Raw genomic sequence first — 24,033 nt, 5'->3', positions numbered from 1 at the left:
AACCTCTCATTTGGCTGCTCCCAAAACAATTGTGTTTACAGTAAACACCAGGATTCTACTACTCGTGAAGCTCTGAAATTATCTTCCTTATCTGCTGTTTACTTTACCTATAAGCTCTGGAAAGCCTCTCTTTCTTTCAGACTCAAAAAGCAAGTAATTGAATTAGGTGTATTTTTTTTTAATATTCCTGAAGACTAAATTCTACTTCTCCCTTTGTTAAATCATAGCTCTCTGCCAGTCTCTCCAACACCCAGCAGAATTCATAATTGCACCTCTACTCCCACAGAGCTTAGCTTTTACCTCTAGTGATACATTTTTCACATTGTGTGTCAGAATCCCGATCCAGCCCATCCCCTCCATTGTGAGCCTCTAAAGACAGGGAGTGCCAGTCATCTCCCGCTAAGACCTCACACCTAGAAGGCATTCCCAATCAGGACCTGTTTGGATCTAAGTGACGGATATCTATTTCAAACTAACTCCCTAACCTGCCATGAAAGTGAAACCAGAGTTGCTGGCTTTAGATGGTACTGCCTCTGGGGTCATAAGGTGTGTGTGAGTCTGTGTGTCTGTGTGTCTGTGTGTGTGTGTGCGCGCGCCCCCCTCCCGCCTCATCTCACTTCCTGTATCTCCCTGCTCTGATCTCCTCTGTGTTAACTTTATTCTCAGAAAGGCTTTCCTTAAGTGGTGGCAAAGCGGGAAACTAGCAGCTCCAGCTTAACAAACCCACGAAAAAGGAAAAACCTCGGGCGCCTGGGTGGCTCAGTTGGTTAAGTGACTGCCTTCGGCTCAGGTCATGATCCTGGAGTCCCGGGATCGAGTCCCACATCAGGCTTCCTGCTCAGCAGGGAGTCTGCTTCTCCCTCTGACCCTCCTCCCTCTCATGCTCTCTGTCTCTCATTCTCTCTCTCGCAAATAAATAAAATCTTTAAAAAAAAAAAAGGAAAAACCTCTTCGCAACGGGGTCAGTGAAAATACTGGGTCCTCCATAAATCGATCCTTGGGACCCTGACTAGCCAAGCTTATGTCACATGCCCATAACAGAGGCAGTGAGGTCACCTCCTCCGACTATACAGGCTGAAAACAAAGGAAGGGTGACTAACTGCCCAGGGAAAATCTGGGTGATTCATTGAAAGGAGGAAAGGGATGCTGGGTGGGTGAAGTCAACAGACATTCACTACTTTACAGGTTCTCGAGACTGCTGACCTGCTCCTGTCTGGTGAGTATTTATGAACTGTTCTTGATACATAATGCTGAGTTGCCCCCTGAATATCCAATAGGACTTGTTTTTCATGCCCCTACCTGTATGTATAATACACGTTCTCAAAAGGAATTCTCCCCACCGTACTGCTCCATGTGAGGCTGTTCTGTTTCGTTCTCCTGGTCTACCGTTAGGCTATTTTGCATTTATCTACATTCCTATTATTTTCAGGACACTTCTTTTCTTCTGTGCTATAGGAGTATCTTCATGCCAAATGCACACACTGCCAAAAATGAACATGTTGCTAGTTTTTGTCTAAGGGGAGATAAGAGTAAGTAAAATCTCGCCAAGCAAAGCAGGGCCGGAAGCGCCCCAACAGAAACGGCAGGTCTCCATGACTCCCCCCTTCCCAGTGTGAAAACACAAATGAGGGCAAGTCTGAAGGCACCAGTGCAAGCCCATGCTCTCTCAAGAAGAGGGTTTCTCTCCAAAGTCAAGCCAAGGTCGCTGCGGTTGTTATGGGGGGCCTCTGGTTGGGGCCTCTTACATACGTTGTGCTGAAAACTTTCTCTTCTCTGCAAGAGGAGAGGAAGATGAGCAAGAAGATGGGGCAGAGGAGACAAAGAGAGGAGACAGCGATTCACTGCACACAGAGATACGTCAGGATCTACCGGCCATCTCTGCAATGCTAGGAATCTCTCGAATAACTGGGAAGGACTATTTGGGGCTGTTTCAGAAACACTTTATGGAATAAACAAAACCGCTTTTCCCTAGCTGACCCAATCCACTTCATCCCGCCTCTCTGATACTAACCTGATTTTACTTAATTAGCGTCGGTCTCCGGCTTTCACAGGAGCTTTCTTTTATGGATTTTCCATCCAGCAAATGTTTCTGTTCCACGGCTGGGCAGATCCGGCCACAGCAGCATGCTTGGCCACAGACCACAGCAGCTCACCCACAGCAGCTCCGACCTGCAGGGGAAAAGCCAGAGCCCATTGGAGGGATTCGTACTCACAAACTCTCTCTCAAGAGTCTATGTTTGGCAGGATAACCCCAAATGTTTTCCAACTGTTTAAAATCTTTAATGAACAGAGACAATAGCGTATAAGGTGTCCGAAAGCTAAGTTTGGGCTATCCTAAAGAAGGACTGGGGCGTTTAATCATTGTTGAAAAGGTTCGGCCAAATGATTATACTCTGTTTGTGGAAAATGCAAAAGCCAGATGTTTTAATTAACCACAGAAAACACAAGCTACAACTAAAATTTCATGAACACAGTGATCTGCCCTGTGGAAAACCACAGGAATGTTCTGGCAAGGCTCAGTCTGAATTCTTGGGACACAGAGGGCTAGAATCATTCCCCTTAGGAACTCGAACAGAAAATTAACTTGCTCAATATGTTTTAAAAAAGTAAAATGAAACCCAGATTTAATCTCAATCAAATATAAAAACATTTCAGGACTTCAAAGGGCACCACCAAAAGACACATAAGGGGAAGGTAATAAAGAATTCCAATGTGGTTCAGGATTTAGAATGCGTTTTCAATGCAAAGCAAATGGTGTAACAGAAAATTTTATAGGCTAAATAATCCAAAGGGGAAACTAATCATCTTTCATTTCCTACTAGAGAAAAATGATATATGAAACCAATATTCAACTAGTGAATTATAAATATTATCAAATGCACCGTATATTTAGGCAAAAGGAATCTCTTAACCACCCTCCTTCATGCCAAACCTGTGGCCTGGCCCACACCAGCTACCATGCTTCAGCCTGAGAAATCAAGGCATCCAGAAAAATAGTGTTAAAATAACTTATGCTCACTGATATTACAGCTAGCAATTCTGGTACAGAAAACTAAAGTGAGGAAACCTTAGAAAAGCAATTAGTGAACAATTAAGAACTAATAAATTAAGAAGTCCTCATTTGTTCATTATAGTATTCATTATGACAACATCTATATATGCTGAATATTGAAAGCCTGTTCAAGAGGGAACAGGACAAATGTTATTTTCAGATACTAGGGCTACAATTCTATTTCTGTAAGGCAAAACAGACCCTGTCACATGTGTGCCAAGCATAATATTACATTAATCTCCACCTTCATCTGAAAGCTCAGGCCCAAAAATCATCTCAAAAGGAACCCAAGAAAGTTATATATGTATGGTATGATCTCAATTTTGTTCTACAAACTAAGTGTATATAATTAAAGACACAAAAGTATGAAAAAAGAACTATTTCTGAGTCATGGAATTAGAAGCTATTTGTCTTTCCTTCTTGGTGTTTTCCAAATTTTCCACAACTCATATGTATTACTTGTAGAATCACAATATTTTTAAATAAGATTTTTATTAAACTGATGGGGATACAAATCAGTAAGCGGATGTCTATCCTATATTAGCCTGATCTGTGGGTTTCTTATCATCTGAACAGTAAGAGCTAATAAATTAAAAAGTCTTCATTTATCTGAGCTCAATAATTCTTAATTTATAAGTTCAAAACCCAAGCGTCCAATAACATTTCCAGGGCTGAATAACACTACTTTCCTAAAAATAAGAAATTTGTGTTTGTTTACTGCCAACTTGCCACAAGGAGACAAGAAAACCATAGTTATTTCCCTCCTTTAATTAATGCATCCAAAACTCTCTATCACTGACCATGCCGTATTATTTTTTGCTTAATTAAAAAGAGCGCCTCCTGGTGTTACTTACGGTCTCACAGGAGCCCAGCCCTAGTGAACACTTCACCGACACTCCGTTTTGACATCTTGGCATCCCAGAAAAGACAAAACACAGTGGTGGAACCTTAACACTGGAGGACTTGGCAATCCATCATTCCAGGAACCCCAAAACTCCCTCAGGTTACAAATGAAGACCCCGGATGCCCAGAGAGTTTCAATATCTTTCCTGAGGCCACACAGCAGGGATGAGAGGATCGGGGATAAAGGTCCAGATCGCCTGCCTCCACTCTGACCCAGCACTCTTTCCACCACGATACCTTGGCACGCGCTCTTCGAAATACAAGTTTGCAGGAAACACGTACACGTTAAATTCATACCAGCAAAACCAGAAGAACAAGACAGACATTTGTTCCACCAAAAATGAAATGCACACAGAAAAAAAAAAAACAATAAAAAAAAAAAAAACACCAAAGACTCAACTGCAGGCTAAAAAAGATGTGGTGGCTGTGCCCAGAGCACGTTCAATCTGAGAAACAATGGTCGCACTGTGCTCAGGCAGCAGGTGTCCTGACCAGAAACTGCCGATCACACTGAAAGCTTGCTGGTCCTACTACATGCCCACGGCTCAAAGCAGGACAAAAGGTTTTCAACGAGATAATACGACACTTGCACTGAGCCACCTGTAAGAGACAAGAAGGACGCACGCTCATCCCACCAGTTGGAAACAAGTGATTTATGGCATCAGGTCCCAGCCTCTTCCTGACCAGATGACCCAAAGCTTAAGGAGGCGACATTAGTGGTTTCAAAAATTAAACAACAGTCGCTGAGAAATAACATAACATAATCCTAATACTTCCTATCTTATGTCTGATACAAACCTCAGAGAGGGAGCAAGATTTTTCTCTTTTCTGCTCAGTTATTTGAAATATTGCTCACCTCCACTTCTTTCTTAGCATCCACCTATGGCAGTATCCCCACCACCCCAGTCAGAAACCGAAGAGTCGAACACAATGTGGATAGTCTGAAAAGCCAGGGGAGAGAAGAGGACAGATGGCAAAATGACAAACTCAGAAACGCTCCCTGAAAAGCCTGTATGGATCCAGCGCACTGCTCGTGAGCCTGCCCTACTGTGCAGCAGGACAACAAAGCCATGGGTTGTGAAGCTGCGAATAAAACAAGCCGCATCGAGGGATGATGTGATCTCGCTTTGTAAGAGCCAGAACAAACACAATAGCTTGTCCCGCCTCATTTGAGAAGCCAGGCACCCAGCGAAAAAAAAGAAAATGCAGGGGTTTTTTATTTTGTTTTTGTTTTTCCATGCAAAACTGCTCCTCAAGTCCCTACCATATATTTCCATGGCTGGATCCTGGAGGAAACAATACCGGCAGTTTATTTATTCCCCTCGATGCCTCTGTTCTAATACTAAAGGTCAACGTCCACAGTGGGCAAAGAGAATTCAATTTGTGTTGCCATGTCACAATGAAATCAAAGCTTTGGGGTATTGTTCAAGTAACTCTTTAAAGTTATTTGTGTGTGTGTGTGTTTAATTTGTTAAGATAATTATTCTTTTTTTTTTTAAGGTTTTTATTTATTTGATAGAGAGAGAGCGAGAGCGGGAACACAAGCAGGGGGAGTGGGAGAGGGAGAAGCAGGCTTCCAGCCGAGCAGGGAGCCTGATGCGGGGCTCGATCCCAGGACACTGGGATCATGACCTGAGCCGAAGGTAGACGCTTAACAACTGAGCTACCCAGGCACCCCTCTTTTAAAGTTATTTGTAAGGTAATGATGGTTAAGTTCAAATTTAGTGGTCTGGGAGGACCAACTCTCACCCACTAATCAAATCGGATAAAATCTTGCTGGAGCCACCAAATGATCTTTCCCAACAGAGACGAAACATAAATTAGAATTAGATCAGATTCATAGATTTTGAAGTCCTTTCTTAGAACCTTGGCTGTGTGTTGGTTGGTCTTTAGCTTCAGTGAATGCCTTTGGCAAAATGTGCACCCAGATGTTTGCCACCATTTGAGACTCTTAAATGTTTGGTCGGTGTTTTATTTTTTCTATCCTAATATCAGAGGGAAGGTTTCTCCCTCTTGAGCCTGAGTCCAGAAATATCAGCCAAGCCAATTCAACACTTCAGAAATTTCTATCTCGGGGTGCCTGGGTGGCTCAGTCATTAAGCATCTACCTTCGGCTCAGGTCATGATCCCAGGGTCCTAGGATCAAACCCCGAATCAGGCTCCCTGCTTGGCAGGAAGCCTGCTTCTCCCTTTTCCACTCCCCCTGCTTGTGTTCTCTCTCTCGGCTCTGTCAAAAAATAAATAAAATCTTAAAAAAAAAAAAAGAAAGAAATTTCTATCTCAAAATGATCAGGAGGACCAGGCAAAAATACATTGGAGAACATTCCTCTCACCACTTTGGAAATTTTATTTTAAAGACTGATTGACTTGAGAGAGAGAGAGAGAGTAACAGAGGGAGAGGGACAAGCAGAATCCGCACTGAGCTCAGAGCCGACACGGGGCTCAATCCCAGGACCCTGAGGTCACGACCCGAGCCAAAACCAAGAGTCAGATGCTTAACCGACTGAGCCATCCAGGCGCCCCTGGAAATTTGACTTTAAAAACTTAAGATTCATAGTATTAATAAATTTACACCTTAAAATGTTTGGGAGAAAAGAATACAGCATTAAAATTGTTATATTTTTTTTTCAAAAAGAATGTATCATAGGCACCCATCACAGGCAACTTAGAAGAATCTATTATGAATAATCCAAACTGGCCCAAAAAGATTGTAGCTGATGGGGAAGACAGTAGGTAATTCAGAAAAGGTTTCAGAAGGTAACTTCCCCTGTCATGCTTTCAAGTAGAGAGGGTTTTAACTTGGGGAGCAAAGGGGGAATTTATGCTTATTAATGTTTTAAAGGCTGTTCTGGAAAGAACAGGGGATGAAGAAATGAGCAGATTTAGAGCTTATAGTCCTAGCTCTGCTACTTAGGCCTGAGGCTTTTTGGGATAACTAATTTATTCTCTTTAACCTTCGTTCCATCATTTGTGAAACTGGGGTGATACTTTCAGCCAACTTCCTGGGATTTCCAACTGATAAGACCAAATATGAAAGCATTATAGAAATTTTAACACTATGTGTTCATTCAACAAATATTTACTAAGAAACTGCAATGCTGCCAGATAAGGCACTGAGGACCCAACCACGGACAAGAGACCCAGTCCTTCCTGCAAGGACTTAGGTTAAGGAATGCACTGTGATGTGTGTGAGGCACAGGGAACTATGGGAACATGTAGGTGGCCTCTAATCCAAATACCAGACAAACATGAGGTATTGTTACCTTTACGAGTTCTTTTTTTTTTTAAGATTTCATTTATTTAGGGGCACCTGGGTGGCTCAGTCGGTTAAGTGTCTGCCTTCGGCTCAGGTCATGATCCCGGGGTCCTGGGATCCAGCCCCACATCGGGCTCTCTGCTCGGTGGGGAGCTTGTTTCTCCCTCTCCCTTTGCTGCTCCCCCTGCTTGTGTTCTCTGTCTTGCTATCTCTCTGTCAAATAAAAAAATCTTTTTTTTTTTAAAGGTTTTTATTCATTTGACAGAGAGAGCACAAGTAGGCAGAGCGGCAGGCAGAGGGAGAGGGAGAAGCAGGCTCCCCACTGAGCAGGGAGCCTGATGCGGAGCTCCATCCCAGGACCCTGGGATCATGACCTGAGACGAAGGCAGACACTTAACCGACTAAGCCACCCAGGCACCCCCAAATAAATAAAAATCTTTAAAAAAAGAAGATTTAAGCACTGACCAAAATTTCCACCCTGACAAAGCTGACATTTCAGTCCTTCCTCATTCACATGAAATGTAAAATATATGAACTAAATCGAGGAAGCAGCAAGGCTACTTCTGCTGCAACACAGGGATTCTTTTAACCAAAAGACCTCCACACAAAAGTTAAAAGGAATATTCTAATTGATCTAGATACAGTAAACATCTTCCTTCTTCTTTTAATCTCCAGACCACATTTTACAATATACCATATAATTTACTGCCATCATATGAACTGCACTGTTAGGTGTGAGGGACTACAATCTGTGTGTGTTGGCCTCTGTGTGACCACTCTCCCCACACTGTCCCTGTCCTCTCACCCCCCCTCCCCAGGAAAAAGAACACTCACTGGAATCCATCCAATAACAATCCCAGTTTTAACAAGGGGAATATAGGTTATTTTAGAAGCATTTCCTGGAGCAGTCATTTTTTAAAGAATAAAAAAAGTGGAATTATTTATTTTAGAAACTAAACTGAAGTTCAATTTTAACATGCCAAATGTCTGCCTTAGCAAAGTTTCTTTTTTAAATCTGTTTCATTACAAAAATAAATAAAAAGGGCCTGAGAACTAGGCTGTCCGGGACACTGTCAACTCAACTGTCTAAAAATTCAGAACGGGACAGTGGGGAAGGGGACGAGGAAAGAGGGAAAAAGAGAAAAGAAGGGAGGCAGTAAAGATCCACACACTGACCAGGATTAATAACCTGAAAGCTCACATACTCAACAAATGGGAAGAGCCAACGTTCAAAATATGGGTTAGCAAGGAAGAAAGTAAATATCCAAATAAAAATGACCAAAATGATACACAACTCCAGAGGAAGCCTTCCTAAACCTGGAGTTCGTACAAAAAAATACAAAGCCCAAAAGCCCAAGTACCCTGACATACATACCAGGTCTGGGGGAGTATCTGGGCAATCTTAGGTTTTTTAAAACTATCCCTACATGATGCTTGATGCACAGTCATAATTGGGAACCACTGGTTTTACTCTACTGCCTTATAGAAAAAGGTACTGGAATACTTTTTTTTTTTTTAAGATTTTGTTTATTTTAGAGAGAGAGAGAAAGAGAATGTGCACGTGGTGGGGAGGGACAGAGGGAGAAGAGAATGTCAAGCAGACTCCACGCTGAGCGTGGAGCCCAAAATGGGGCTCGATCCCACAACCCTGAGATCACGACCTGCACCGAAACCGAGAGTCAGACCAAGAGTCAGATGCTTAACCTACTGCACCACCAGACGCCCCTGGAATACTTTCATCATAATAATGGGTAACTGTTTTGCTAAGTGCTTTCCATGAATCCTCACATTCATCCTCAAGTAGGAACTATTATTATACGCCTATTTTTAAATGGGGAAATTTGAGGCATAAAGAAGTCAAGTAACTTGACTAATGTTACCCGGCTTTTCAATCAAAGACCTGGGATTTTTCACCCAAGTCGGCCCCATAGTTTCTCAGCATCTGGTGAACGTCAGCAAGCCAAGTCTCTTTTCCACTCTGTGGTCTCAGGATGCCCTATGACTACCTCATCTGTAATGGAACGTAGGCATTACAGTTTTCCACACAGAGCTTAAAACCCAAAATTCAGTAATAAATTCTGTATCTAAGATAATGTTCTGAAAATCATGTATAACGTATGGTCTATTTAGAGCATTGGGAGGTATCTGGTCAGGTCTGCAGAGTTACTTTAATTACCTTCCAACTGGACCAGAGATGAGTAAAAGGTGTGCTTCTGATCTTAGGGAACATATGTTCCTGCATCAACACAAGACTTTACCTAGAAAGAAGTTGGACACAGTGAAGTCCAGCTCTTTAGGAATTACTGCCTCCTCACAACTTCAGGCTTTCGTTCGTGTTACTCCATCTGCCCAGACTGCCCTGCCCTACCACTCAGACGTGCCAAAGGTTCGTCCTCTGAAGCCCAGCCCAAATATGACCTCCTTCTTGAAGTCTTCTTGGATGCCCTGGCAGAAATAATTATTGATGCTTGGTGATTGTCAATGCTTGCCCCTATCACACAGAGCAGGCTGACACTTAACTTCAGGAATACATTGGCCTTATCTCGTCAGGGTCTCTGCAACGTCTCACCTCCTCACCCTTTAGTCTCAGGTGGCCCAAAGTCTTCCTGGTTCTTCCCCACCTCTCTCAAGGCTCTTTCTCAGGTTCCTCCCGAGACTCCCTTCTGCATGACCAGGAGAATACCAATGGTGTTCATAAAGGCTTCATCCTGACTCTCCTCATACTTCACACAAATCTTCTGGTGACTTCAGCCACATTGCCAGGCCCAGCTACCGGGTATTCTGATGACTCCCATATACCCATGCAGTACATCCCCCATTCACTCATCAAACATTCATTGAGACATACGCTATGCAAAGAACACACCACGCTCTGTCTCCAGGCCAGACCTCCCCCTTGACCGCTCTATGGGCAACCTACTTGGATCACCACTCCTGGATGCCAATGCCATTAATACTCTAACCCCAAATGGCAACCATCCTAAGAGGCACATTTCTTCACATTTTCACACAGGTAATATTGAGATATGTCTTTTAAAAAGGGCATCTTAAAAAATTCTGGCAATAGGGGTGGGTACCTGGCTGGCTCAGTCCGTGGAGCATACAACTCTTGATCTTGGGGTTGTAAATTGAAGTCCCACCTGGTGTGTTAGGTGTTAGAGATCACTTAAAAATATTGGCAATGTTTTTCCTAAAACGTTTTACACATATATAAAGGTGGCTCTTACAAACAATGGCATCTTATAACAAACTGCAAAGATTATCTTAATGTATTTCCCTTCATTGTTCTACAACAGTGCTGTTTACCAGAACTTTTCTTCAGTGATGGAATTGTTATTCAATACAGTAATAGCCACTGGCCACACATGCCCTGAAGTGTGGCTAGTAGACCAAGGACAATTTTTAATTTTTAATTTTTAAATTTTTAAAAACTTTTAATTTTATTTCATTTTCATCTACATGTTTATCAATTTCTTCATCACTCCTTTTTGCATCTCAGCCCTTCCTCCCAGAACCACTTTCTTCTTCCTGAAGTATTTTCTTTAAGCAGTTTCTTAATAAAGGTCTGCTGTGGCAAGATTTAGATTTTTGAAAGCATATTTTGCCTTTTTCTTGAATGACGGTTTTGCTGATATATAATCAGCAGTATTTTCTTTTAGTATTTTGAAGATATTTTTTCCAGCCTCAATCACTGCTGTTGAGAACTCAGCTCATTATTCCCTTGATGAACAATCAGCCTTTTCTTTCTGGGTGTTCTTAAGATCATCTTTTTTATTTTGGTGTATTGAAGTTTTCCTATTTGTAGACATGGATTTTGTTTTATTTATCCTTATTAGTTTATGTTGGGCTTCCCTTATCTGTCCATAAATTATCTGAATTTAAGGAACACTGGTCATTTATGTCCTTCATAAACTCTCTCTGGATATGATACACTAGATCTTCAAATATAACTTCCCTCCATTTGTTCTATTATCTTTCTGGGGCTCTGAACGGATCTCCTTATAGCCCTTCTACCCTTCAACTACGCTTTCATGTTTTTCTTCTCATTTCTATGTTACATTCTGGTTAATTCCTTCAAGCTTTTTTTTCTAGCTCATTACTCTTTCAGCTGTTTCTAATTATTGAATTATTATTTCAACGGTTACAATTTTTTCCTTAGGTGTTGTTTTTGTTTGTTTGTATTTTTCCAAATCTGCCTGGTCAATTTTCTTTTCAGCAACAACAAAAACACCTAGGTTTATACTGCTCTTGTACACAATCTTTCACCCCACCCCACCCCATTTTATTGAGATATAATTGACATATAACACTGTATCAGTTTAAGGTGTTTAAGATACAACATAATGATTTGATATTTGTATATTGCAAAATGTTTACTACAATAAGTTTAATTAACATCAATCGCCTCCCATAGTTACCACTTTTTTTCTTCTGATAAGAATTTTTTAAAAAAATATTTTATTTATTTGAGAGAGAGAGAGAAGGTGAGCATGGGGGCAGGGGGGAGAGACAGAGGGAGAAGCAGACTCCCCACTGAGCAGGACTCTGGGATCATGACCTAAACCTAAGGCAGAAGGCAGACACGTAACCAACTGAGCCACCCAGGTGCCCCCTGATGAGAACTTTTAAGATCTATTCTCTTAGCAACTTTCAAATATAAAAAACAGTATTGTTAACTCCAGTCACCATGCTATATTATATCCCCAGAACTTATTTGTAACTAGAAGTCTGTACCTTGACCACCTTCCCCATTTCCCCCACTCCTCTCCTATGGCAACCACCAATCTGTTCTGTTTCTATGAGTTTGGGTTTTTTTAGTTCCACATATAAGTGAGATCATATAGTATGTGTCTTTCTCTGATTTATTTCACTTAACGTAAAGCCCTCATGGCCCATCCAAGTTGTCACAAATGGTAACCTTTCCTTCTTTTTATGGCTACATAATATCCCTGGTCAATTTTTATCTCATGCTCTTTGCACTTATTTGTGATTAACTTTTATTTCTTAAAACATTTCAAACATTGTTATTTTATATTCTGTATCATAATTTTAATATCTAAAGTTCTCAGGGTTCTAAATGTATTGTTTGTTTCTGGTGACTCTCACTCTTGGTGGTTTGTTTTCTAGAAGAACTGGATATCTTTTATTCTGAACTCATATTTGGTTGATCTTAGGAGAATCCTAAGGTTCAAAGAAGGGATGCCTTCCTCCAGAAAGGAACTGTATTTGCTTCTGCCAAAAGCCAATGGGCACTACCTACCCGGGCCACCTTAGGTTCTTTTCGAGGGCCTGGTGGAATGCAGGCTGCTCCCACCTTGCCACTGACCAAAGGCTTAGTCTCCAACCACAGTTGTGATATCAGCATTTGCCCCAGTGGCAACCTATCTTTTGTGGTTGTTTATACACCTTTGGTTTAATTTTCCCTTTGATGGTTGGTCTAATTGAGGTAGGAGATTTTGGAAATGTCTTAGCTTCCGGGATCCCAGAAGTATATTAAAAAATATTTTATCCAGATAACAATGGGGAAGTGTTTTAGAGTATCCAATCCACTATACTGCTAGAAATCTAAGTCCCCTACTAATGATCTTCCCTCAAAGCCTACTTTTTGTCCTTTGTTTTATATTTTGCTCAGTGACACCATTCACTCTCATCCAAATCTGAAACCCAATATGGCATGTACCAACGATCCCTCTCTTCCCTCCACTGTCCCATGTGCAACTAGGTACCAAGTTCCAAATTCTTGAGTGATCAAAAGTGAGCTTGCATTTATCTTTCTGATTGGCATGGCATCTAGTAGTATAATTTTAATCATCAAAGGACAAGTAAGAAAAATAAATGAAAATAAATTAAAACCCAAATCATGCATTCCTGCCAAAAGACGGTGCTTTATATGAAGGAAGCTTCGAATACAGGGAAGAAGACAGAGAACTGAGTTTCATACAGATCCCAAAAGAACTAGAACTTTGGCATCAGAACCATAATCACATTTCCAAGGGGAGGTTTTATTTTAGTCAAACAAAATTATCTGTCACGATAAACTAATGTTAATTTGCATTTTATTGGTTTTGTAGTTTTGCTTGAATTTACTCTATAAATTTGTCATTGTTTTATAGTTAATAAAAGAGCTGAAGCATAAGGAGTTTATACCTACTTTTATGTTTGAGCATATTTCAACTACTTAATAATAAAAATATTTATGTCAGTACAGTGGATTTGTGAGAAATTATTTCCTCTAAATAAAGAGGTCCATAAATTATTGAGATTTAAGGAACACTGGTCTTTATGTTCTTTGCCACCTTTGATATTCATCATTCTCTCCATAAATGAATACAGAAAAATGGAATACAACAGCATAACCAAGACATCATTGACTAAACTCGAATTTCTCCCCAATTCTCCAACTGTTGGAATTAGCTTCATACGGATGAATCTTTTAAGGCAGGATGCTTTGTTTCTTTCCTCCAATAGTGGCAGTTTCTAGGATGTAAGACATATGCTCTCCCCAGGTCCTACCATCACCCACTTCTACTCGAATCTATAAAATGGCACAAATGTACCTGGCAACAGCAAATGAAATGTGTCAAACAAAGGACGGTCCTCGCCTTAAGGAAGTCCATTTCCTGATTGAGTTTCAATAACCGGGAATTCGGGTGAGTACTGCATTGTTGTTCTGAATGAGTACAAGAAATTCCCAATCATTTCTTTTTAACTTCAATATTTTTATTCTTTATGGACTGATGGACTCTGGTTCCTTCAGTCTTCATGTATTTCATTTTTAAAAGTCCCTCTTACCAAGATAAAACTTTCTCTCCAACATACTGGCCTATCTGTCAACATCTTCTATTTCTCTTCCCACAGGGTCCGACTCCATCAGAACCAGAAGGGAAGTCACTGGATATCCATGTCATCTGTTATTAGACAGAGAACACTGAGGCCCAGAACGCTGAAAGGCTCTGATGGGCACAACCCAGAACCTGGTTCTACTCTGTGACTCCTCTTCAAATTAATGACTTTGGTCACCATTAAACTTTTGTTGTTTTTAAAAAGTCAAAGAATTGGATAGTTTGCTAATAATAGTAATTTGAGGATATCCACACACGGTATGTGAAGGAACAACTTGAGTTTCAGTAAAAATCTAAAGAAAGTTTCTTAAGTTCTGAAACCTAATTCCAGAATTCTTTTTGGAAGTGGTTTTTTTTTTCTTTTATTGTTTTCATCTTTATTTTTTAATCAGAGCACATTAACTCAGGGAGAAAATGAGATTGCCTGTTTATTCAAAGAGAGAAATAGAACATTCTACTGCGAGTTTTAAAAACAATGCTGTGACTACATGTAACTCTAATTCAGCAGTTCTCACATTCAGATCCGGGCTGGGGCACAGGAATATGCATTTTCTAATTGAATTATAGTTGACACACAATGTTACCTTAGTTTCATGTGTACAACACAGTGATTCGACAACTCTGTACTTGATGCTCTGCTCACAAGTGTGTAGCTACCGTCCGTCACCACACAACACAATCACAATAGCATTGACTATATTCCCTATGCTGTGTCTTTTATCCCTTTGACTTATTCATTCCATAACTGGAAGCTTCCATCTCCCATGTCCCTTCACCATTTTGCCCATTCTCCCAACCCCGTCCCCTCTGGGAACCTTCAGTTTGTTCCTTGTATTTATGGGTCTGTTTCTGCTTTTTGTTTGTTTATTCATTTGTTTTGATTTTTAGGTTACACATACAAATGAAATCATATGGTATTTGTCTTTCTCTGACTTAATACACTTAGCATAATACCTTCTAGGTCCACCCATGTTGTTGCCAAGAATATACACTTTTTTTAAGATTTATTTATTTATTTGGAGGGGGGAGGGGCAAAGGGAGAGGCAGAGAGAGAGTCTTAAGCAGACTCCACACTGTGCACGAAGCCCTACACGAGGCTCAATCTCACAACACTGAAATCACAGCCTGAGCCTGAGCCAAAATCAAGAGTCGGCCGCTTAACCAATTAAGCCACCCAGGCACCCCGCAAGATTATACATTTTTAACAAGCACAAGTGATGATAATGTTGATGGTCTGAAGGCCACTGGATGGAAAACACGGATCTATACAACTTAAGTTAACTTTGGTATTTCTACCTAATCAAGAAAGGAAGGCAAGGAAAGGAAGGAGGAGAAAGGAGTAGAGTAAGAGAAAATGCGAAAGACACAGTACACAGCCGATAGACAGACGTGGTGTTACCCTTCAAGCACGTGGAAAAGCGGCTTTCATGGAATAACATTCCTAAACTCTGACCTAATAAATTACGCCGAGGGCTGCTGCAAAGAATGTTTAAAACCAACTCAGAGCAGAAATGGCATTCCCACCCAACAAACAGGTGAAATCAAAAGCTAGTACAGGGTTTGGCAGATTTCAGGCCCTCATGAAATATTTGTTTAATTAAGAAGCAACTCTGGCTCTAGCTGGAAATCTATTTAACCACAGAAGTGAAATCATAATTAATATGATCACATCTTATTTTCCCCCTGTGTCTGTTTCCTCAGGGCATCCATAATGTCTGACTTGAAAATGGAACAGTAAGTATTATAATAACAACATTTGCTGGAAAGCTCATCCTAATTTTCAAAGTTCATAAATTGATGGATATGTCTTTATTCTTTTCAGATTTTTTCCAAAGGAATCTGAACTTTTAAAATTACATGTGTTATCCACCTTTGACCAAATAATCCTGGCAAGCAAAACCTTCTTCTGGAACGGAGAGCTGGGAAAAAAGAAAAAGGGACGAATAGGAGGAATAATTAATTGAAGGGAAAGAAATCAAGGGTAAAGAAGTCAGGCATTAAACGTAGCTAAAAATACAAGCTGCTACTTCAAGGTCCAGATATGGTATCATTTTAACCCCAACAGACTTGTTTAAAAGAAGATGATCAGAGCACCTGAGTATCCTGGGAGAGGGGACCCCCCGAGCTCTACATATCCACCACCAGTCCAGCTCGCTCGCTCACTTATTCATTCATTCATTCAGTCAGTCCTTTTTACTTCCTTCATTTCAGGACAACATTTAGCAGTGTTTATTTTATTCCTTCTAGTCAAAAGAAAATCCTGATGTTAAATCAGGAAAGAAAAGTTGTATTTACAAATTAATGTCTACTGTGAAGCTGAGTGCACAGATTTCTTTCACAGATGTAGGGGTGAAGCACCGCAGAAAGTTCACAGGCTTGGGACTCTGAGAGAAATGGGTTCAAATCCTGACTGCGTCACTTACCTGAGTGACCATGAGACGCATCATTTAACTTTCTGAGTTCGTTTCCTCCTCCATAAAATGGGAACCGTACCATCCACCTTCTGGATGCAATGAGAATTAGGGACAAAGTGTCCTAAGGGATCTAGCACAGTGCCCGGCACACAGCAAGTGGCTGTTCTTACTGTTAATTTGCACTGGCTGCCTTGGCCTGAGGGCCCCACAGTTTTCTGTCCGGGCAGGTGAGTCTGAAGCAAGTGTTCTCCAGGCTATTTTATACCCTTTTCCTGGTGGCAAAGAGCTCCCACGTGAAGCCCTCCTCAAACAACTATTCAGCACCAGGCCCTTGGGAACTGGGTTCTGTTCTCTCTTGAGGACAGAAGAAATGAAAGTCATTCTCCTCAGGCTCTCTCAAAGGGGCCTTCACCTTCAAAGAGCAATTATTCTATCGTTTTCACTATAATAAAAGAAGCCAAATAAGCGACTCCCAAATTGTCACTCTTGGAGCGAGTTAATCCCAAACGCTTGAATAAGTGGGAGAGTGGAAGGCGTAAATAGGAGAGGTGGGGTTGTCAGTGGGCTCTACCTGCCTGCACCCACAACTGCTGTGATGCATGATTCCTCCTGAAATCGGGACCCCGCCAGGATATGCCAAGAAACAACATAAAGTCAGTGGAGAAGAGGCTACTGGTTCTTACCAAATTTCCCCAGCCCGTGGGCAACAGCCCACATGTTCCAAAGCCCTTTTCCATGGCAGTCCTATCTGGGATTAAGAGAGATGGAGAACATGAGGGACAAGGGCACTGACTCCAGAGCCAGGTTGCCTGGGTCCAATACCTGGCTCCATCCCAGCCTAGCTGTGTCACTTTGGACAGGTCATGCTAAAGGGGCATAATGACAGCACCTAACTCACAGGACTGCAGCAAGAATTGAATGGTTTAATATATGTAAAGCACCTACGTTAGCTATTATCATTACTATGAAAGCATTACTCCCGATTACCAAGGCCAAGAGTACACTCTCTTCTCAGAAAAGGACTGCTGTATTTCTTCAGAAAGCTACCCCCAACTAAAGGTCTCTAAATTGAATTGTATTTTAGATACATGAGAAAGTCATTCTGGTTTGTCTAAAGCAGTGGCTCTAAGCCAGGGTGGCATCAGGAGCACCTGGAAAGCTTTTCCAAAACGTGCATGTCTGGGCAGTGGGTCTGGTTTGGAGCCCAGAATGTATATTCTGACAAAGCAATGTCACTCGAATGCCCACCTGGAGGTGAGAAACACTGGCTGAAAGCAAATTCCAACTCTACAAGGCCAACCTTTCTTGGCAGGGTGGGGAGAGTTCAGGGGTGTTTCAAGGGTAGCACTGACCACAAAAATGTTTCTGGAACCTGTCTGCTGCTGCTTGAAATTCCTTTAGCAGGAGGTTCCCATTGCATAAATCAGAAATATATTTTAAACTAGAAAAGGAACCAACCGTGGTTGAGCATCTACAGCATAGCAGGCCCTTTACGTACATGTCCCATTCCTGAAGATCACCTTGTGGCACTTACTGTACAAAGAAGGAAACTGAGGAGCAGGGAGGTTCTGTAGCAGAGCCAAGATTCAACCCCAGGTGGGTCTGCCCACTACACCACACCACCTCCTGGCCTATCAGCTGCACTCAGGAACCCTGGACACAGTTCTAAATCAAGGACAATGAAACAGGACTGCAGGAGGGGCCTCACATACACAACCCAACACACACACACCGCACCCCACCCCTAGTCTTTTCAGGTTGTACTGAACCAGGAATACGTTGAATTTAAAGATGCAAGGAAGGAGTCCTCCCTCACCCGTCACCTCCTCTTCCAGGAGAAGATTTTAGGGCAAATCTCAAACTCACCAAGTCTTAATGCTACATATGTACAACTGAAAGGTGTTAGCTTTAAATCTCTCTTTTTTCTTCATAGGCAAAGATGAATTACTGGAAATAACTAAAAATGGGAGAAATTGTCCAATATACCTCAAAACAGCTACTATGAAGCTCAAATAAGATCACAATATCCACAGTAACATGAGCTAGAACTTATTGAACTTAATCAATGCCAAGAATACATCATCTTCCGACAACCCCTAGAGATTCCCATTTTTCAGATGAGAAAACTGAAGTAGGAAAAAAGTTTAAAAAAAAAAAATTGTCTGAAAATCGGTTTGTAAATGGAAATTAAAACCCAGGATAAGGGCGCCTGGGTGGCTCAGTTGGTTAAGCGACTGCTTTCGGCTCAGGTCATGATCCTGGAGTCCCTGGATCGAGTCCCGCATCGGGCTCCCTGCTCGGCGGGGAGCCTGCTTCTCCCTCTGACCCTCCCCCTTCTCATGTGCTCTCTGTCTCTCTCATTCTCTCTGTCTCAAATAAATAAATAAAATCTTTAAAAAAATTAAAAAAAAAATAAAACCCAGGATAAAATCTAGCCTTTTCAACTCTTAAGTCTAGTACATTATTTTGTCTATAAAATCACTATGTAATCTGTGAAGTCTTAGAAAGATATTACTTTCCCCCTTATTAGGGAATTTTCATGAGCCACCAAGTGCCTCAAAGCTGCAGAAAAAGCAAAGGGAGCAGATAATCTATAAACTGGAATCTCATCCCTGGAATAAATAAGAGAAGTTAATAAACCTATTTTCAGCTTAATGAATAGAAAATAAATAGAAGCATCCAAAGAAAATGAAGGCAATCAAGAAACTAAGGAGAAAAACAATAGGCCTGAGGAGAAACAATGCTATTTACTGAGAAACATCAAGGATGAGAACAGGGAAGTGATTCACACAACTATAAGACAAAGATTCAGGGCCCAAGGCAAGCTGGTTGTAAGGAATGGGGGAGAGCGGGGCGGGCAGGAGACAAGGCTCAAGGTGCTGCCTTCCTGGACCAGAAGGACAAGCGCTGAGGTCACCAAGCCAGAGAAAGGAAATGACGGGAGCCCTGCTGCCTAAGTGATTAGTCAGAGTGTGAGGAACACCACACTTCCTCTCATTTCCCCCCCCTGCAAATGCTAGAGAATTACCAGACATTCCTTCTTAACAGAGGGGATAATTTTTTTTAATACCAGATAGAGCAGACAGAGATTTTCCTCTCCACACTGCATCCCAGTCAGGAATTAGGATGCCAAAGGAGACTTCAGGAAGCTGAACCTGGCCGCAGAAATAACCAGCAGTCAGGAGCTGGGATTCCAGATCTGGGTCCACTAATGTCCTGGCTACGCCATCTCAGGCAAAGCCCTCAGCAACCACAGCATCAGCAACCAAGTGAACAGCAGGCAGGGTGATCTCTAAGAGGCAAACTCCGGTCACTAACTCCCTTCCCAGATTACCTTGGTGTCCCTCTCACCTACCATGGACTATGGTGAGCTCTCCAATGTGCTTCTAACCTGAAGAAAGGGAGGGAGGAAGGAAGAAACTGACAATGACGAATGTGCTTAAGCTTCAAAAAGTCTCTAAGAACTGGAAATCCAAAATACAAACAAGACTAATGGACCTGGTAAAAATGATATCTACCATTTATTGAGCCATTACTATGTGCCAGGTATGTATCAGCTGATTCAGTCCTCACCACGACCCTCTGACGAAGGCAGGTGAAGTATCCGGTCCAGGTGACACAGCTTGTAGTTCAGCTGGGATTTGAACCTGGCCTCCAGAGCCTGAGCTCCTAATCACTAGACACACAGAAATAACTCAGGAATAAGACAACCCAGCTGATTGTACGACTCCTTGCTCTATGGCTGAAATCCTATCAGCTCAAATTGACAACCTGTATTACAGAATTCTGCCAGTTTCCTTAGGGAAAAGGAGGTGACCGGTTTGGAACCAGGATCTGACAAACAGCTTGAGTGAAAAACCAAGCCCTTCATGGGCATTGCTCCTTGATTCTAGAATCTTTCTCCCAGAGAGCACGCCCCAAATATCTTTCAAAATTGTAGCACTCCAGGTAGCCACTGACAACGAGGATCCCATCCAATGAACTCATTTACTCGGGGAGAGTCTGTGGGATCCAGAAATGTTAAATGGGTGACTCCAGGTCATTCAGGTCATTGGAGGACCAGGGCTAGAATCTGAGCTTCCCAGACCCCAGTTTCATGTTCTTTCAATTATTTAAAACCAAGACCCATGTCTTAGCCCTTATTTAATTCTATACCTTTTATCACAGAAACTTTCAAACACATAAAAAAGTAGAAAGTATCAACTATATACTTCAATTAAAAAAAAAGAAAAGAAAAAACTTAAAATATCAACTATACATCAATAAAAAAAATTTTTTTAATTTAAAAGTGGAAAGAATGAACCCCCACACAGCCATCTACCAGCTCCAACAATTACCAACTCACAGCCAGTCTTGTTTGCTCTCCCATACCCACCCTACTTCCCTTCCCCTCCACCGCCACCCCCAACACCAGGTCGTTTGGAGGTAAATCCCCGACATCACAGACTTTCATCTGCAGGTATCTCAGTATGGACCTCTTAAAAATAAGGTTACTTTAAAGCATAAATGCATCAGCTTGATCACACCTATCCAAATGAATCATAATTTCTTAACATCAGTTATCCAATCAATCAGTGCTCACATTTCCCCAGCTGTCTTGTATCCTTTACAGTTTGTTCGAATCCGAATCCATAGGAAGTCTACACGTTGCAATGGAGTGGTGTACTTCTTAATCTCTAGGTCCTCTACTCATCTCTGTTTTCTAACAATGTAGTCACTGAAGACACCAGGCCAATTGTCCTCTAGGGTTTCCCATAGTCTGGATTTTGCAGAGTTTTCTTTTGATCTCCCCACAATGCTCTGCCCTGTACCTGACACAAAGGAAGTATGCTGGGACTCACCCATGTGTGTTCCCTCTCTCTTCCTCTCTTTTCCTCCCTCCTTCCTTCTGTTTTAAAAGAATAAATTCCATTTAATTGTTGATTCAATTCAACAACTATCTATGGAATGTCAATAAGGGCAAGGCTGATGGAATACCAAGGTGAATAAGACATGATCCTTATCTCAGGGAAGACACACAATCCAATGAGAGTGATAAACACCAGCTGAGAACTACCTGAGAAGGCTCTAGAAGAATTTCAAGGATGAGGTGGGACCTAAACTGGACTTTGAAAAATTTGGTTTGGGCCCACACAAAGCAAAAGGCAATAGGACATAGAGGTAGCTAGGTCAATGTTAGCAAGATGGGAATGTCTCTGGCATATTTTAAATCGACAGCAGTGCTGACAGGGAAAATATCTTATAGGAAAAGAGTTTGGTAATGAAAGATCCTGAATATATGCTGGGGGTCCGAGAATCATCAAGCATGTTTGAAAGTGGAATAGCACTCTATCTGTATTGTAGAACATTAGCAACAGCACCGAGAATGTATTAGAGGTGGGGAATCCAGTTTGGATTTCAATAATCCAGTTAACGGGACCCTGAACTGGGCAAATGGGGATGACCAAAGAGAAAAGGAAGTAACGTGGTCTGTCGACTAAATACCTGGGGACTGAAGGCAGGAAGAGCTGAAGATATGAAAAGCTGATCTGCAGCTTTAAGAGAAAGGAAACAATTTTCTTGAAGAAAAAATACTATTTCTACAGTACCTCAAGTAACATACTTTCATAGTTGTGTACTAAAACCCACATCAAATATAAAACATTCTCTAATGTTTCAGCAACAAGGCTTGCAGGAGGAAGAAAATTCATGGTAAAGAAAAGATAAGTTCTGAAGGGCTTTATATTTATTTAGGGATAAAATGCAAGTAAGTGTTTAAGTCACAAATTCAATCTCTGATTCACAACCCATTTTGAATGTACACACAAATTATGATCAGTACAAATTGCTAAGACAGTGACAACAGGGCACAAGAGAAAGCTCCTGTGATTTAGAGAAGATCCCAAGACACATAATTTCCTTTTATCTAATTAAGAGGACACAATAGTTTCTGTTTGTACCAGACAGCACAAACCCAATTAAGTTCTTAATAGATACCTTCTTTGATGATAAATCCCTTTAAAAAACAAAAACAAAAACCTGCTTACAGAGTGCCTAAAAAAGTGGAACAGTATCACCTCTCCTTAAATGTTAACCTTTACATAACTGAAACAACTATTTTATCCTCTGGATTCCAAATCCTGTATCACACTAGATTTAACATAAGCACAAAGAATAAATCCTAGATGTTTTTAGAACCAGCAGGAAGTTGTAACTTAGAAGTTGATTATTTTCACTCAGGAATATTCTTAAGTGATCCCTAAAGACATGGCTATTTTTTTAGAGGACTAGATTACATCCGGGTGTTTAAGTACATACCAGGGTTAACATACTGTCTACCCTCCGCAAATAATTCTGGATCTTCACTTTCATTCTTAAGTCTTATTTTACAACGGATTTTAAGTGGGTATATTTTCCCTTTAGCCCCATCTGCAGAAAGTTTCACCATCCGAGTCATAAACCGTTTCCCTTAAACCATTAAATCTCTAATGCTTCCCTCACAAAAATATCAATTGTTTAATATTTTATTTGATCATTTGAGAAGTCTGCAACACACCTGTGTAAAGGAAGGCAATCTGAGATTCTGAATTCAAAAAACTCTAGGTGTGCAACTACTAGCTATTTCATGAGTAAGTCGCTTATCTGTTTCCTCACTGTATACTAGGGTCGTATTAGTACCCGTCTCTCAGGAATGCTGTTAGGACCACCTCTCCTTCTCCAATCCTCCAACACTAGCTGGATGTCCTACATTCAATTTGAATGTGACATGAACAACCCGGAGGGAGCATCAGACTCCACAGGTTCAGGGCTCGGTCCTACGAGACTGTACTCACTTGAGATGCAGTGACAAGCACCAGGTCCCCAGGTTACCTGCTTGTCCGACTTGGCTATACATATGGGGGTTCCCGCAACTTCCACCCCTTAGGTTTGCCAGAACAGCTCACAGAACTCAGGAAAACACTTTATGTCTCATGGTTTATCATAAAGGATACAATTCAGGACCAGCCAAATGGAAGAGCTGCATAGGGCCAGGTATGGGGGAAGGAGGTGTGCAGTGTTTCCACGCTGTCTCCGGACATGTCACCTGCCCAACATCTTGATGCGTTCGCTAACCCAGAAGCTCTCTAGACACGGTAGTTTAGGGGTTCTTATGGAACACGATTGATTAAATCATAGGCCAATGGTGACTGAACTCAGTCTCCAGGCCCCCACCTCTACCCTGGAGTCCAGGGTGGGGCTGAATGTTCCAACCATCTAACCATGGTTTGGTCATTCTGGTGACCAACCCCCAGCCTGAAACTATTTAACAGAGCTGTCACCCTCTATCCAGGAGTCATCTTATAAACATACAAAAGACATTCATCACTCAGGAGATTCCAAGGGTTGGTTTTTTTTTTTTTAATTTTAAAGATTTTTATTTATTTATTTATTTGACAGAGAGAGAGAGATAGCAAGAGCAGGAACACAAGCAGGGGGAGTGCGAGAGGGAGAAGCAGGCTTCCTGCCGAGCGGGGAGCCCGATGCGGGACTCGATCCCAGGACCCTGGGATCACGACCTGGGCCGAAGGCAGACGCCTAACGACTGAG

At 41.6% G+C, this 24,033-nt stretch overlaps 1 protein-coding gene and 1 long non-coding RNA gene across 19 annotated transcripts in view; one reads left to right on the top strand and one right to left on the bottom strand.

Annotated features, from left to right (window-relative positions):
• Positions 1-24,033, bottom strand: part of APBB2 (amyloid beta precursor protein binding family B member 2) — a 380,935-nt gene that overhangs the window by 308,985 nt on the left and 47,917 nt on the right. For 14 of the 18 annotated variants that reach the window (XM_081813013.1, XM_081813029.1, XM_081813028.1 and 11 more), the window contains exon 2: positions 2,012-2,169. The exons of 3 other annotated variants lie outside the window; for them this stretch is intronic. The gene's annotated coding sequence lies outside the window, so the exon portion shown is untranslated. Of the gene's footprint in view, positions 1-2,011; positions 2,170-4,753; positions 4,776-24,033 lie in introns of those variants that run through there. One more of the 18 variants, XM_081813014.1, reaches the window with a different exon arrangement.
• On the top strand, positions 779-14,200 carry LOC145720284 (uncharacterized). The gene is made up of 3 exons (XR_014143201.1): positions 779-1,216; positions 13,718-13,861; positions 14,070-14,200. It is a non-coding gene; the product is annotated as an uncharacterized LOC145720284 (long non-coding RNA).

The sequence above is a fragment of the Leptonychotes weddellii genome, chromosome 2 (genome assembly GCF_054177405.1).
Source record: "Leptonychotes weddellii isolate Sample4059 chromosome 2, ASM5417740v2, whole genome shotgun sequence".
Lineage (NCBI taxonomy): Eukaryota > Metazoa > Chordata > Mammalia > Carnivora > Phocidae > Leptonychotes > Leptonychotes weddellii.
This window is presented reverse-complemented; position numbering and strand designations above follow the sequence as displayed.